Below are 15,664 nucleotides of genomic sequence, written 5' to 3' on the forward strand. Positions count from 1 at the left end.
TATCTCTTTCCAGATAAAAATCAATAGCCTTATCACCTGTACTATTCCATCATTTTAGGTGTGCACTATTGACACAGATTAGCAGTGTTATACAAGGAAGCTGTCCTAGATAAACTTAAATTGTATAATAAGGATATTTCAATTCATTTTACATCTAACAGTGCTGGGCTTGGGAGATTTTTTCCTCCAAAATCTGAAAGCAAGCATATGGCAGTACATAAAAAGACTATACTAAACTTTCCTTATCACAGGCACCCAATGTATTTCCCAAAATTTGCTGCTTAGTATTTTAAAACTTCAACTTTCCTGAAGCTTATTTTGTTGCACTTTAAAAATGTAACAAAGCAAAGGAGATGAGAAAACTGAGCTATGGCTGGATTCAGTAATCCAGTAGATATCAGTCTTGACTAAATAATACTTCTCCTGATTAAAAGCAACCCACCCATGAGAATCAAAGAGACAGAAATTTGGAGACCCGCCAGTTCATACAATAACTATGTTTATTTGTCTTAATAAATATTTAAGAAACATGACTTGTGGTATTTGATACAACTGAGACCATGGTTAAAAGGCCTCTCTCCATGACATAAGCAAATACAGCCTATCCTCTTTATTTGTCCAACTTCTTTTCGACATTCAAGGCTAATCTAGTTTTAGGTCAGGAAAGACTGTGGTCTATCATTTTAAACAAACCATTGTAGTAAAACGTGAACAGGAAATTCCTAACTACACTGTTCAAAGAACAATGATTAGAAAAACAACACAAGCTCACAAAGCACAAGAAGGGCAGTCTGGGTGGAAAATAAAGAAAAAAGCATCACACACATACAGTCACCTTGCTCATTTTACTCTTCCCCTGCCAGCCCCGACTCCCCACCTCATCCTCCCCACAAAAGCCAGGGGTCCTTCAGACCTTGCCAAGGGAGAAACCTTCGGATCCAAAGGGGAAAAGGCGCATACCTTGGAAATATCCGGCCTGCGGGAGTTAGTGCAGGCATGCCATTCATTCCACAACATATAAATGCCCTCTTTAGAGCCTCATCCAAGCAGCAGTTTCGTTTGGATTTTGAGGCACAGGTCTGCCTTGTTTTTCAATAAGCTGCAAGCTATTTTTGCCATGAAAAAAAACCCCAACATTTTAAAAGTGTGCCTGCCTAGCATACACAGAGTATATAAAATGAGTATAACGTGGACTCAAGGAAAATCTCCTGTATTGGCACTCAATTCATAGCACAGATTTCCATCTTCTAAAACAAACCCCAAACATTTAAACACCCAAAAGCACAACAAAGCTCATGTATTTCAAATTCTACCAAGTGTAGTACCTTAAAACAGTAAAAAATTCTTTAACTGAAGTGCTCTCACAACTGTTTTGAAATTATTCTTGTAAAAATCTGGAAAACTGACCATCTTCGCTAATGGGGAGAAAAAAAATGTATTCCTAATTTGAGAAAGAAATCACAATAAAGGGGAAATAATTCACTTCTAACATCACATACTAATATTACATTAAGAGCCTATTAGTCTGTACAACATATGTTTTTTTTCTTTACAGAAAACCTAGAAATTTCGGATATGGGTATCGGTATTTACGTCTTGATCTTTAAAAAATAAGCTTCTTAATAAGCTACATAAAAAGGCAAAAGACAGGAAAAAAATGAACACAGGATCTCAAAAGACTTGCATTCTAAAGAACCATATTCAAGGAGAGTAGGGAGAAAATGTCCACAGTCAGGACACACAGGATCTCAAAAGACTTGCATTCTAAAGAACCATATTCAAGGACTGGAGAGTAGGGAGAAAATTTCCACAGTCAGGACACTTATTTGTATTTTCAGGGTGTTCCAAATGGAACCAGAGGTTTGGACACAGAGTAATTTGTATTTTAAAGAGAACAGAAAAGCCTTTTATAAATGCTCCATAGATTCCAAATGTAAAGAAAATAAACTTACAGTTGTGATTCAAGTAAAAAATGAACATGTTTTTCTTTATCAAGTCACTTCAGAAAGAATAAAACAAATATCTTAAGGACCATGTGGGCAAACAGTCATATGTGCAAAACTTCAAAAACTCCAGATGTTCACATACCAAACATAATTACCCCAAAGGAGATATTCCAGAAATTTATTACCGTATGTTTTAATGATAAAATGAGGCAGCTGTATTTTAAAGCAACAAAACTTTTTAAAAATTCCGAACCCACTCCACATTAGAAGAAAATAAATTACCAATATTCCCTTTCAGATACTTTTTGCAGAAGACACAGGTAAGGGCCAAAAATTTTTGTACAAGTCAGAAAACAGAAAAAGAGAGTCTTTAACTCAAGAATCCAAACTGAGTCCTATCAATAGTAATGCAAGTGCAGTATTGCTTATGGGCTGTCTGGCAGATTATGAGACAGAACACAGGACACATCTCACTCCCAGCAGGCAGATGTCCCAAGAAGAAAATCAGCTACATCATCGCTGTGACCAAACAGAAGCCCTCAACAGGCACAGACAGATATACAAGATTACTCCCAGAAATAATTTCCCATATACAATATTACAAGAGAGCTCACTCTACATGCAAGTATTGGTATTTCAGTGGGAGACGATTGCACAAATTAACTACTTTCCACTGGAGCTTTATTCAGCCCATCTCCTAAACATTGTCACAAATTTTATGAACTAGTTTTAAAAAAATTTCATATATCTCCATTCATATGAATCACTTGCTGTTTTGTCTTTTATTAAGTAATAAAAATGCACCCTATAATCCAGCTTAGCATTAAAACAAGTTTACATCTAAGTTCCAAGAAATGTTCAAGGTTTTTTTATATTTTCTTCTGAGAAAACCTAAGACTTTTTTCTAAGCACATGACACACTCCAAGAAGACAAAAAAAGCTGGGATATCAAAATCTATGCCAGAACTTCCAGAAGCCATTTCTGGAAATGTATTAAAAATTAAGGTAGCTGGTAATTTCCTAAAAGGCCTTGAATCTCTAAGAACAGAGCCAGTACTAAGAGTAAGGATGTTCTGAGTGCCATTTACAGCCACGTACAGGAAACACTACCATGACTTTTCTTTAAAAACTGAAACCAACAAAAAAAACATCACAAAACTAATCATGGTTCAGCAAACCTTCCATGGATCACTCCCCACAAACATTTCTCAACTCCAACCTTAAAGATGTAAAATCAGAATTATGTTTATTAAGAGAAGCACTGAGATTATAGCCATAAACAAATATTGTAGATGCTAAGTTGCCTGAAATTTCAGATGATTGAATGACATAGTACAGACCACTTACATACTCCTTCCTACACAATTGTGTTTGGATACTTGCTCATGGATTAAAAATGCTCTTTGCTCCAAAAGCCTTCTATCACGTCCCACTGAAGAAGTCTGTAACACTTCACCAAAACTTCATGTAAGTGCATACAGAAAACTACTAAAGATGACAACCAGGAATTTACAAAGTAGTTTATTTTACAGTAAGAAAATAATTCCTGGGACTGGAAATACAGTATCTTCATTGCACCATCAATCTATCAGAATCCAAGAGTCAGCCTGATCATAAACCTCTTGACTGTTTACCCCAAAAAGGGAGGAAAGGAAAAGATTTTATTTAGCAAAAATTAAAGGGTTTATTTCACAATTTCTTGAGAGAAAAAACTGTAGCTGTACTCTATTAAAACAAACCAAAACATAACAACCCATAGAGAGCACACCAAAATATACCAACCTACCACTGTAATTCTGCTTAAGACAAGTACGCAGCATTCAGCACTTAATTTTTCTCTCAACAACATCATCTTCCTGAATAGAAGACATTAAGTAACACACTTCAAGAACAGTAATTATACTTCACACTGTAGATCAGTTCCAAGATACTTAGCTGAAACTAGCCATTCACTAAGATCAAAGAAAACACTTCTTAAATTCCATGCATTGCACATTGTTATGAGAAATCAAGAAGCTGTTCAGGTCCATCAGTACACATGACTCAATATACAAAGATTATTAAATACAAACAACACAAAAGAAAGAATGAAGGCAAGTTCTAGGACCTCTCCTTCCATCTCTCTACGTGCTTTCCTTGACTAAGGCAAAAGGCTTAAGAAATCTCTTGTTTCTTGAACTCCATACACGCTGCAGCCACTTTTTATGCAGGTAATGGAGGTAACTGGAGAGTTGCTTCTTTCTGCAGTCCTGGCTATAAACAAAGACATTAAAGTATTGGACCATGCATGCATTAAGCTGCATCTCCAAGGGCTGAGAACTGTGTGAAATCAAAAAGAAGTTTTCACAACAGATATTCCTCCTTATGACATGACATTTACTCCAGAAGTTCCCCAACAGGCAACACAAAATGATGGCAACCAGTCCACACACAAAATACAGCTGATAAAAAATACCTTACCATTTTTAATTAAAATGCTTTTGCTTTCCTTCTGGGAAAAATTTTTTTAAAACCTTTGTGCAATATGGAGATCTAGTTAAAACTATGTATTTTGCCATACAGATGAGACATAAGCATCAAAATCAAATTGCAATTAAGAAACAGGCTACAATGGATTGTCAAAGTACTTTTAATAGAAAAATTCAGCCTCCAAAGCATTATCAAAATAAGAAAATGGAAGCTCACAGGTATACATCTATCGAGGCATGGATTACATTTGATTACTTGAGAGGAATCTCAAAGAAAAGTAATAAACAAGCCCATCATTTCAAAGCACAACATTTTTAACCATCTTTCTTCAAGCTGGTACTAGTGAACATTTTTCTAAAAAAATAATTCTATAATTTGTCCCAACTGAGCAGCTACATTAAGCACAGAAGTAGTATTCAAATGCCCGTGCAGAGTCTTGAGCACATGGTGCTTGTTTATCACAAATCTCAGTACACCCATAACCACAAGAGCACCACTAGGCTTTCCCTTGAATAAACTATGAGCTGGCAGAAAAGCAAAAATAAGACAAGTCAAACCAACACAGAGTAGCGTACACTTTTTTCAAATGTTGCCAATCAGTACACTGCATACAGTTGAAAACAAGCAGATACAAACATACAATACGAATATACATGTTTTTTAACCAAATTTTGACAAATTACCTATTGTAGTTTCATCTCAAATCATTTCCTCCAATTTATTTTTTAACTATATGAAGTAGAGGTCAGTTATGCTATCTCTAACAGATGATCATCAGGTTAATTTGTGTTAATCATCAATTATAGTGTTAAAGGCTATTTAGACGCTACTAAAACTGACCTGTGATCCAACAGGCATAACTGTCATTAAATCAATTATTTCTTGGGTTTTGTGATTAACTTATTCTGAAGTTTGGGGTTCAAGAATTTTTACCTATGTGCCTCATCATATCTTTAATACTGTGATTCTTAGTCTTATCCAAAAGATGTAATCTGGGGGAAACAAAAGACACAAGTGTTCAAACAGTTATTTCCAAACATGTACACTTCTTCTCAAGCTCCTAACTGTCCCTAGACTGCCAAAAAAAAAAAAAAAAGCAGCACACTTTTTATTCTGTAATTCTCTTTTAAGCACTCATAGAATTGCTGTTCAAGTCAAGTAACTTTGGACTGTCTCCACCTTTGAGAAGTGGGTCACAATTTGTTTATGCTATAGAATTAGATAATTATGCAGTACTTCAGCTGCTTTCCCAAACATGGATAAGTCCCGCTTTCTAAGAAATTGTTGTGCATGATGGCTTTTTAAGTCTTATTTTCAGCTGTTTAAACTGCAATCCAACATTAAATAAATCAATTTTGAAACATGCTACATTTTCAGCTTCGATACCAAACTTTGTTTTTGCCACAAAGAATCCTAATCACTCATTGTGCAAAAGAGTTTCAGCGTAAGTACAATATAAGTCAAAATAGTTTCAATAAGATTCTCCATAGATATTTCATCTTGAAAATAACTCTTTCAGAATGCTATGAAAGATAGCCTTTGATTCTCTGTTGCTGGTTCAAGGGTGTTGATATCGCTGCACTTCATTTTTGTCCCACTGCCAATTAAATATACTGAAATAGAAAAGTCTTTGAAAACAAAAATAAAAAAAATGTAGTTGCTTTAGGTTTTGATATTTACTAACTCAGCCCTTGATGGCAACCAGCTCCTTCAGCCAAAGTGTGAACAGTACAGCACAGAACTGCCTTCATCCTGCAAACCACGGGAAGACCACCAAGCTCATCACTGGATGCAAAAGCCTTTCCCTACTCCAACCAATGTCCACAGAAAGAAGAGAAACAAATTGAGAAACATCCCAGCTTATTTGATCATTCAACATGTACCTAGAGCAAGACTCACCAGGTGGGTAACAGTATTAAATAGCTAACTCGAAGAATTCAATCAGCTAGTAAAAGTCACAGATCATGTCTTGCCAACCTTTTAGCACACTCTCATTGTATTATGCTCAAATTAATTTTCCTACTGGGGACAGAATAAGAAATGACCAAGACCCCGTGCCATGGTAGAAGAAAGCCTACACCCCCATTCCTTGCTACTAATGACTAGCTAAGAACTGAATGATTTATTCTTACAAAATAGGCTAGATTGGTATCAAGGAAAAAGAACACAGAGTCCCTCCTCCTCTCCACAAGCAAAGACAAAAATCTTGTTCATCTAATCCTAATATTTACAATGTCCTCCTCCTCTATGACTTGGCAACTTCCACCTGTACACACTCACCTCACTTAAAAAATTCCCCTGATGCACTGTAATGATTTTTTGACCAGTTCTCACTCGAAACGCTGGTGACAAAACCACCTTTTAAGTCACCCAAATAGCTGCCCTGTGGTTTTTTTTGTTACCTTGACATGCCTTTTCATGCTCCATCCCTTCCTCAGACACACCCTACACTTCTACACCTGACTGAGATCTTCCTTGGAGGTGCTCCACTGTCAAGATCCTTCCCACATCTACCTGAACCTATACTCACTTCCCTAACACACATCTGGTCCAATTCCCTCACAGACCAACTTTGTTCCCTGTGAGCAATGGCAGTCTCACCAGCGACTTCACCAAGTCTTTAGTGTATCCAAGCTGGTGATGATACCACAAGCTCAGTCCCCAAATCGGTTCTGCTACTCGCAGCTCTATCACCTCCTAATAGCCACTTCAGTGCTGCTCTAAAAAACTGACTCTGACACCTATTTTCCTTCTGCTGGCCTTTAAACATCTATCTTATGTCTGAAAACTGATTCCCCTCCTTTTAAAACCTGAAGCTTGTTTAGAGATGTACTGTTTCACTATGGGAATATTTTAAAAATCAGTAGTCAAGGCTGCCATTCACAAAGAGGATTTACTCAAAGAAGGTTTTAAACTGACTCATCACTTTTTGCCTAATCCAATTCTTTATTGAATCCAACTTAATTGACATAAACCACTTAAATACCCATCTGCCCCAAAGGTTAAGTCAGCTTAGGGAACTAAACCAGCTGAATACTACCCTTCCTAAAGAAAAGAAACATTGAATACTGCTTAGGTTGGGGTTATTTCTCATTTTTCTTACTGCAAGGTCAGATAAGCAAGAGCACCAGGGCAAGAGAGGTGCGAGACCATGTGGTTTGGCAGGGAAGACATTACTGGTTTTGGCAGCAGGGAATTATTAGCTCAAGAGCACTGTATTGCCAAATGTTGCTGAGCGTGCTCCCTGCCCTGCCACAGCAGGCAATGAGGTAGGAAAAATACCTAGAGCGTGTTTTCTCTAGCGTGCTTCTTTCAACCAGAAACAAGCTGAAGATTACTTAAAAGCTGCAATACTGGCTGACTTTGCTGGTGAATGTGAACTGTCACATCTGCAGCAGATAAGATATTCAGGAAGTTCTATTTTTAACTGTAGGCAGAAAAGTATTAGTTTTGCTTTTTTCAACAATGTATCAACAGAATAGCCCCGTTTGGCCTCACCTACACCTTTACAAAGCTCTACCTTCCAACAAACAACACAAAATTATAAATCAACATTATATTTAACAGGCACCTCTGCGAAGCTTGTTAACAGGGCTCTACTATAGATAAGTTTCTAAGTTTTTTTACTGCCTACATGTCATTTGTTCTTATGTTTACACAGTGTTGTCACTATATTTGTATTTGCTAAAAACATGAAGTTATCTCTCAAGCTAATCACTAGCATCCAAGCCTAAATAGGATTTTTTTCTCCAGATAATAGAACTAAAACTCCAGCCCTAGCCTTCTGACATTTCAAATCTTTCATTCTCACATGGCAGATCCTGAAAAGCAGAGACTTCCCTCCTTATATCCTTTAGAACATATGCTAATGTTAACATCCAATTTTCTTTTTACAATGCCTGGTGCAGTTTAATTACAATAAAAACAATGACTATGTCTTTACCAACTTAGATACACACTAATTTATATATATATAAAAAGCAAAGTAACTTCTCTGACAGGTTCAAGCATGGACAAGTTCCAACAGAACAGGGTTCCTCGGTTTGCAAGACCCAACACAGATGTGAGTCAACACCATGTCACAGAACCCTTCAAGAAACAGCCCTCATAACATGTGCCATCACATTGCTGTAACACACAACTGCTAATTTAGTTCTTTCTAGCATGCACACAAATACAGTAAGACAGGTTTCTACATCACATATCTAATTGCTGAAAACACTTCCATTAAGAGGTAAAAACTGCACACACAAAAAAAAACCCTTCACCTTTAACAAAATATCAAGAAGCTTAACAGCGGTGGCTGTTTTTGTTAATGAGATTTCTGTGGCTCAATAGATGTTTTGATGCTTTTAGCACACATGCATTAGGTCTTGAAATTTTATGCTGCCTAAGACAGATTTTCAAAGGATATGTATTTTAACTAGTAAAAGCCAATTAAATAAACCATAAATCACTATTATTGTGCTACAAGGAAAACCTTTTATCTTAGGAAGAATCAGTGGATGCCTTCTACCTCTACTTTTCAAGACACTGAAAAACTACTTAAACATTTATAATACTCAGTGACTGAAGAATGTAGCACTCATTTATAATAATGCTAAATCTCAAGAAAACATGAATGCTCAATTCATACAGGTACTGCTTTTCCAGCAGCAATATAATTCTGAAATCAAGTTACTTTTTTAAAAGATTTAAATCAGAGAGGTGAGATTAAGGGAGGAGAGGGGGGAAAGCAGTAATTTAGAAGTATTTACATGAATCAGCTGATTAACATTGCAACATGTTAAAACCTAATCCAAATCTACCAATCCAACAAAAGACTCAGCTTGAAGAGCTTAGGTAATACCAAGTAACATTAATTCTAGGATGCTTGTGTCTTCATTCATTCTTAATCAGAAACATTTTCATGGGATTCACACAATATGAAGTTAAATATCTGTCTGAAGACCTACCAGATGGGATGAAAAAAATTATGAATTTATCTCCCTCGTGAAAGGCACAGAAGTAGATCTATCATAGCATACATATATGTGAAGCTTTCAAAACAAATGTCAGCTACAGCATGCCCTTAAAAATATTACCGAATTAGTCCAAACAAGAGCTTAAGTACAAATATGTGCACATTGCCCAGAGAGGCTCAGGGCACTGGAGCCCTTTCTCAACACCATTTGCTGCAACATGCATTCCCATCACATGCCAGGAGAGCAGTACACAGCTGCACAGATCTTTCCCATCCACGCTGTGGCTGCATCCAGGCTTGACATTTACAAAGAAAATTCAAAACATCTGGATCTCAAATATTGTTTTATATGCAATGCTTTTTATATAAATTCTATCAAGTCCACTGTATTGCCAACTTGAGGTAAGCAAATGGTGCAAATACAGTGACCTAGATGCCTGAAGTAATGACAATAAATAGGATTTCTTCCTGGGTGCATAAAGAGAAACAACCAAATAGAGCAGCTCTCCCCCTTCTTATGGAAGGACGGCTGCTCTTCCAATCCTTATGAGATATATTTGCCTACATATATTTTAAATACAGGTCAAATGATATATTATGCAATGGAGGCAGTAAAAATTGATGTCTCATAAACAATATAACTTCAAATAATAACTGACTTAAATTGGGAAAAAAAGTAGGTGATTTTAGCTATAAAGGAGTGGAAAAACTACTCTGACATCTAATATCTACTATGATTAAAATCATAGCATATTTCTGGTTTTAACTTCTGACTATCAGATGCTATTACAAATCTACCTAAGAAAAGAGTTCTGAAGTCTCTAGTATCATCTCTTTTTATGAACAGTACTCAAATCACTTTTTAAACACCTCTTCAACTGAATAAATTCAATCTTTTCCTCCCATGGGAGAGCATATTTTCCAGATCTATATTCATTTAACCATTCTTTTTTTTTTTCCTTTCCAAGCTTCTTCATCTCTTGCGAGCTTGGTAACAACAGCCTAGAAAGCAAATTTATAAAATCACGATCAAATTAGTATTTAAACAGTTCTGCTCCACTTTAAACATTTTCAAAGAATCACTTCCAGAAATACCTTTCTGTACCTTACATGTTTCATTTTATGTTTTATATTAACAACTTGCATCACAGTCAAATACAGCATATGATTTAAATTTGTCCAGTCATTGAAATATTTGCCTAGGGAAGACTAAAGTAATGATCAACAATCACTTTGTTTTCTTCCCATTCCACAAATGGTATTAGCTCAAAACAAAACTACAAGTTGACAGAGTTGAACATCAAAACACAACAAACAGGAAGTAGACAAGAAAAGTATGAAAATATATACAAACCTGAAGGCAACATTCAAAAATGGCAGTGGTACCCACTATACTGCTGTCTTCATCTGTCTGATGTTTTGGAATATAACTATTTGAATGCAATAATGAATGTCACTAATTGTAACTCTCAGTACAGGGGCTTAAGGCAGACCCAGAAAAATGCTATTTTTGAGAAAAATTTAGTGCTTCCTATGATTGTCTTTGGACTGCTGAATACTGCCAACTGTAGCTGATAAATTCCAATACACTAGGAACTATTCTCTTGCCTTGACAAAGAGGCCACTGACTTTCTAATCTTATGGCATGGTGGCACAGCAAAAGATCCTTTGCCTCACTAAAGGCCCATCTTCCAATTTGGGCAAAAAGAAGCAATTCTCATCACTTCACAGCTCTCCCCTCTGCCCTCAGAGTTGCTCCTTTACATGCATCAAATACAGCAAGAAAAGTTATGAGAAAATAATTTGTCACTCAAAATGCTCTTTTAATATGAAACAAGCAGTAGCTAAGAGACCCAAAGTCTGGAAATTTCTGGATTTGAATATCTGACATGAATATGCTTTTTATTTAGGCTTCTTACTTACAATTTCTTATTCCTTTGTAAAGCCAGTCTGGGGAAAGAGAAATCGCAATATGCAGGATCACACGAGCACATGTTTGAACACCTTGTTGTGCCACTTGCCACAACTGAGGGCACAACAGTAGTAGCAGACTTGTCTCACCCAACAGGAGAAGTCGACTAGCTGGGTAATACAGACACTTATTAAAATCAAATAAATCATCAGGAGTCCTGAAATAGCTCAGCAAAAAGCAGTCAGCACTTCTGGACTTTCCTGCCCAGCACTCACTTAAAACATTTCTACTCTACACTCCAAACAACAGACACCTGCCGCTAGTGACTTTGCCAATTTGACTCCTTATTTCAAACCCATTAGCCTTTCCTGCTTATTTCCAGTCTCTACAATTCTGACTTTTTAATAATCTCCTGTCTCGCACATCTTACATTTCTCGACCCCCATACTTACATCTCACACATAGTTCTTATATTTCACCTTCGAGTCATCTTCCCTTCTTCACCTAGGCTTTGCATACTGCCCCTTGCGGTATTTTCTCACCCTGAAGATTCCTCATCCAAACCCAGTGTTTCTTCTTTTCCCTCAGGGTTCCATGTACAGAAAAGAGCTGACAGCCTCACACCCTGAACCCTCACCAGACCAGTTTCTCCTTACCTGTTGCTCCCTGCTCTACTGGTTTCCAGTCCAGTTCCCCTACTTTTTTCTTCCCAGACTTCAGGTACCATCCACCTTCTCTCTACTCCTAGCTCCTGGTTGCTTTGCTTTCAAAACCTACCAAGTTAACCCCTTTCCCTGTCAAGTTCCAGGGCCAACACCATTTGATCCCATACTCCTTGTTTCAAGCCACCTCTTCTACAACGCCAGGGTTTTCCTCCTGTGCTCACATCATTCTGCTATCAGGCCTCAGAATCACAATGCTAATGAGGACATCAGACAGAAAAAATCCCCAGTACCAGCAGTCCATGTTGCAGGAAGTTACCTGCAGCTGCTAAAAAAACCTAGATCTTCACCAAGCCCATACTGATTTTATAATTCATCCCCAACTGGTCCAAATGGGTGATTTCTCCATGCAAAAACACTCCTACACCACCCAAGTCTAAAATCCCCACTCCAAAAGAATATGATTCAAATCTTTAAACCACGAGGACAAGTCACATTAAGAAGCTGAAAGACTCCCTCTTCCCTAGTTATTCAAAAAAAACCAACACTGTATTTTAGGTGCAGTTTCCACATACATCAAATCTAGCAAGACTCATGAGCTCAAAAGCTTTTGCCAAACTCCAAGAATTTTTTCTAAGCTCTAATCACTTGAAAACTGTCTTGTAAGAAACAGCAACAGTAGGAAGATCTCCAGTGCCACAAGGATCATCAATACCAACCACAAACACCGTCAGTCTTGCATAAATTCATTTACAATCCCGTTATTGAATAGAATCTCAATGTAGCAAGTACTGTGCAAACACAAGATAAAAAGGCAGTTCCCTGCCTTGAAGAATTTACAATCTATTAAGATAAAAGACGACTGCTACCACGAGATTAAAACATGCACTGAATGGCTCCCGTCTGAGATCTACAGGATCTGCTAAACCACCATCCGCAATCCATTCATTATACACAATCCATGCAGAGCAACACAGCATCCTCCCGAACCCAACCACTGATTTTTCACTGAAGAGAACATCCTTCTCAAATCTGCTCATTTTATCACTCTTTCACCTCGTTTTTCTTATCACAGAAAACCATAAGGTATCCACTTACGAGCCCTTTATCCCTTCTCAGTCTTTATTATTCTGACTTGCCCCTTACCCTCATCATCTTCTCTTTCCCCAACTTCAGAATCCTTTATAGAGCACTTCTCCAATTAGCATTTCTTTGTCTTTTTGGCTTCAATGGGGAAAAACACTGGGGGAGGGGTGGGAAATTTGTTTTGTTTTGTGGTGGGATTTTTAATTGAATAATTATTTCAAATCAAATTCACTAACCAAACTATACAAAAGGCTCAGAAATCTCAGGGGGGAGTCCTGAAAAGAAAAACAAAAAACAAACTACTGAGTGCCAGCTAAATGGAAAGAGAAGCCTGTGGGGATGCTTACAGACTACTAGCCATAGGAAAGCTTGGAGGTGCTGATTCTCAGAGCCCTTGATCAAGTGCAGCATGGCCTGAGGTCTCACAGCTTTGTCCAATTCCTCCTGGGTAGAAATAAAACCACTCAAACACAGAAATGGGGGGCTGAACTCTTATCACTCTATGCCTAACTCATAATGCTGAGGTACATATAACACAAGTAGGTTATTTTACCCTTTACTTAACCACTTTTTGCAAAAACACAGCTTCAATACCACTTCACTGCTGCTCTTACCTTTCCTTCCTAAACTTCCTCAGAAAACAACTACCTTGATCCTTTCCTAGTTTTCTGCTGCCCATGGGAATCTGAATAACTGCAATGAAACCCAAAAGGACTGGTCACTTTCTGCCATGCCAGATGTCTGGACATCTCACTAAAACAATAACAGTGGTCTATTCCCAACTAGAGATTAACTCTGCGGTCATAGAACCAGCTCCTGGTACTTGAATTCTCTACAAACTACTGATAATGTGCTCATGAAAACACCATCTCTTTTCTATCTGCCCCAATGCAAATATCTCGATCTCTGCTCTGCAGCCTGTTCTTAACCAACGGGAAAAATAGATCTAAGTTTAAACCTTGGAGTGAAGTATTTAGACAAAATTTCAAGCAACGTGTGGCATTTCAATTATTTCTTCCAAACATGGAGCCATAATTTTAGCAATACTACATAAGTTGAACAGTAGGCCAATTTTAACACCGTAGTAAATGGCTAAATCATTTCTGTTATTGTCTGTATAGAAGATACTGCAGAAGACAAAACCGCATACTCTGAAATTTAATGGAAAGGATGAGATGCAGAGAAGCAACAGACATGGACTACCTTTACAACACGGTATCAAAAGTAACCTAACAACGTGTACATGCATTCTGACATTGAAAAAAAGTGCTGTCTAAAGCATATTAACAAATACTTAACATCTCAGCAAAAAAATACGTGCATGCATAAGTACGTTCACATAATGAGATAAAACATTATCCGGTAGGTAAATATTTAGGCCATTTTAAACAATTATGCATTGTCGTGCAAAACGACAGGAATCTCTCAAATTACTACAGTCTTTAACCCAGACTGTGCTTAATGTTTCTGTGGCCTGCTTAACATTCCAGGCATACTTCTGGCAAGGTAGCTCTCTCTGGCTGAGGTTCAAACTGTCCTTGTCCAACTTTCACTTACTATAAAAACATTGTTTAATATAGAAAAGCATACACAGAGACATATGTTTCTTATTTCGCAGACACCTAAAACACTGACACTTGTGTTCACTAACTCCGCGTGGAAATTTTTAGGCGACCGCTTTGAAGCGAGGTCGTCCTTTACTGGGCAGCACCCGCAGCAGAGCCCACGCTTCCACCAGACTTCAGCTACGACGCTTAAATACTGCTTAGAACGCATTTATGCTAAAGCCGTAAGACCTGCCCGTATTTATTCACCCTAAGTGAGAAGAAAAGGCCTAACTCGCTCTCCCCACGCACCGCCGGGCCGAGCAGACGCTGCCCCGGACACCACGCAGCTGCAGAATTTTGCTGCTAATTTGCAGCAGACCGCGTGTTTGTCAAATTAAGTGCAGGAATTTCCCGGTTTGCTTACCTCCACGCAGCGTTATCTTTTATGAGGAGGTAATCTACCAAATTACTCCAGCATGCCTCCAGCCTGCTGCTGCCAATTAGTTCAGCCCGGCTAATAAATCAGGATGGCCAAGCCGCTCGGTTACAGCGGGGCTGCTCCGGTACGCGAGGAGTATAAACACAGGCGGTGTCAGCGCTCCTGCCTCCCCATCTCCCCCGCACCGAGACAACGCTTAGTCCAAGCACCCACCACGAGGAGTTGGGGGGCAGAAAGCCTGAATTCTTTTTTTTTCTGGGTCAGATTTAACATTTAACACTTCCGACAAACCCATCAGCAGCAAGGGTGGAGGCGCTGCCCCGCGATGGGCAGCGGAGGGCCGGTGTGACAGAGCCCCCACTCTGGGCCGCAGATCCGGAGCCTCCGACTGCCCCGCCGGCAGCAGCACCGCCGCCCACACCCTGCCGGCGTCCGCGGACGGGGGAAGGAAAATGTCGCCGATGGGCCCGGCCCCGGGTGAACGGGACTCAGGCCCTCTTTCTCCCCCTATCTCACTCGTACCTGTCCCGGGGGTCGATCCACGAGGTCTGCCGGGTGTTGTGGTCGATGTAAAAGACTCGCCCGTCGTAGTCCCTCGCTTCCTCCCAGCCGGCGGGCAGCGGCAGCTCCGAGCTCTCCC

At 38.7% G+C, this 15,664-nt stretch overlaps 1 protein-coding gene across 3 annotated transcripts in view; it reads right to left on the reverse strand.

Moving 5' to 3' along the window:
* Positions 1-15,658, reverse strand: part of WWC3 (WWC family member 3) — a 99,532-nt gene extending 83,874 nt beyond the window's left edge. For all 3 annotated transcript variants that reach the window (XM_039714284.1, XM_039714283.1, XM_039714282.1), the window contains exon 1: positions 15,547-15,658. The gene's annotated coding sequence lies outside the window, so the exon portion shown is untranslated. The remainder of the gene's footprint in view (positions 1-15,546) is intronic.
* Positions 15,659-15,664: the final 6 nt, after the last annotated feature.

Source organism: Passer montanus, unplaced genomic scaffold, assembly GCF_014805655.1.
Source record: "Passer montanus isolate IOZ18808 unplaced genomic scaffold, ASM1480565v1 scaffold3, whole genome shotgun sequence".
Lineage (NCBI taxonomy): Eukaryota > Metazoa > Chordata > Aves > Passeriformes > Passeridae > Passer > Passer montanus.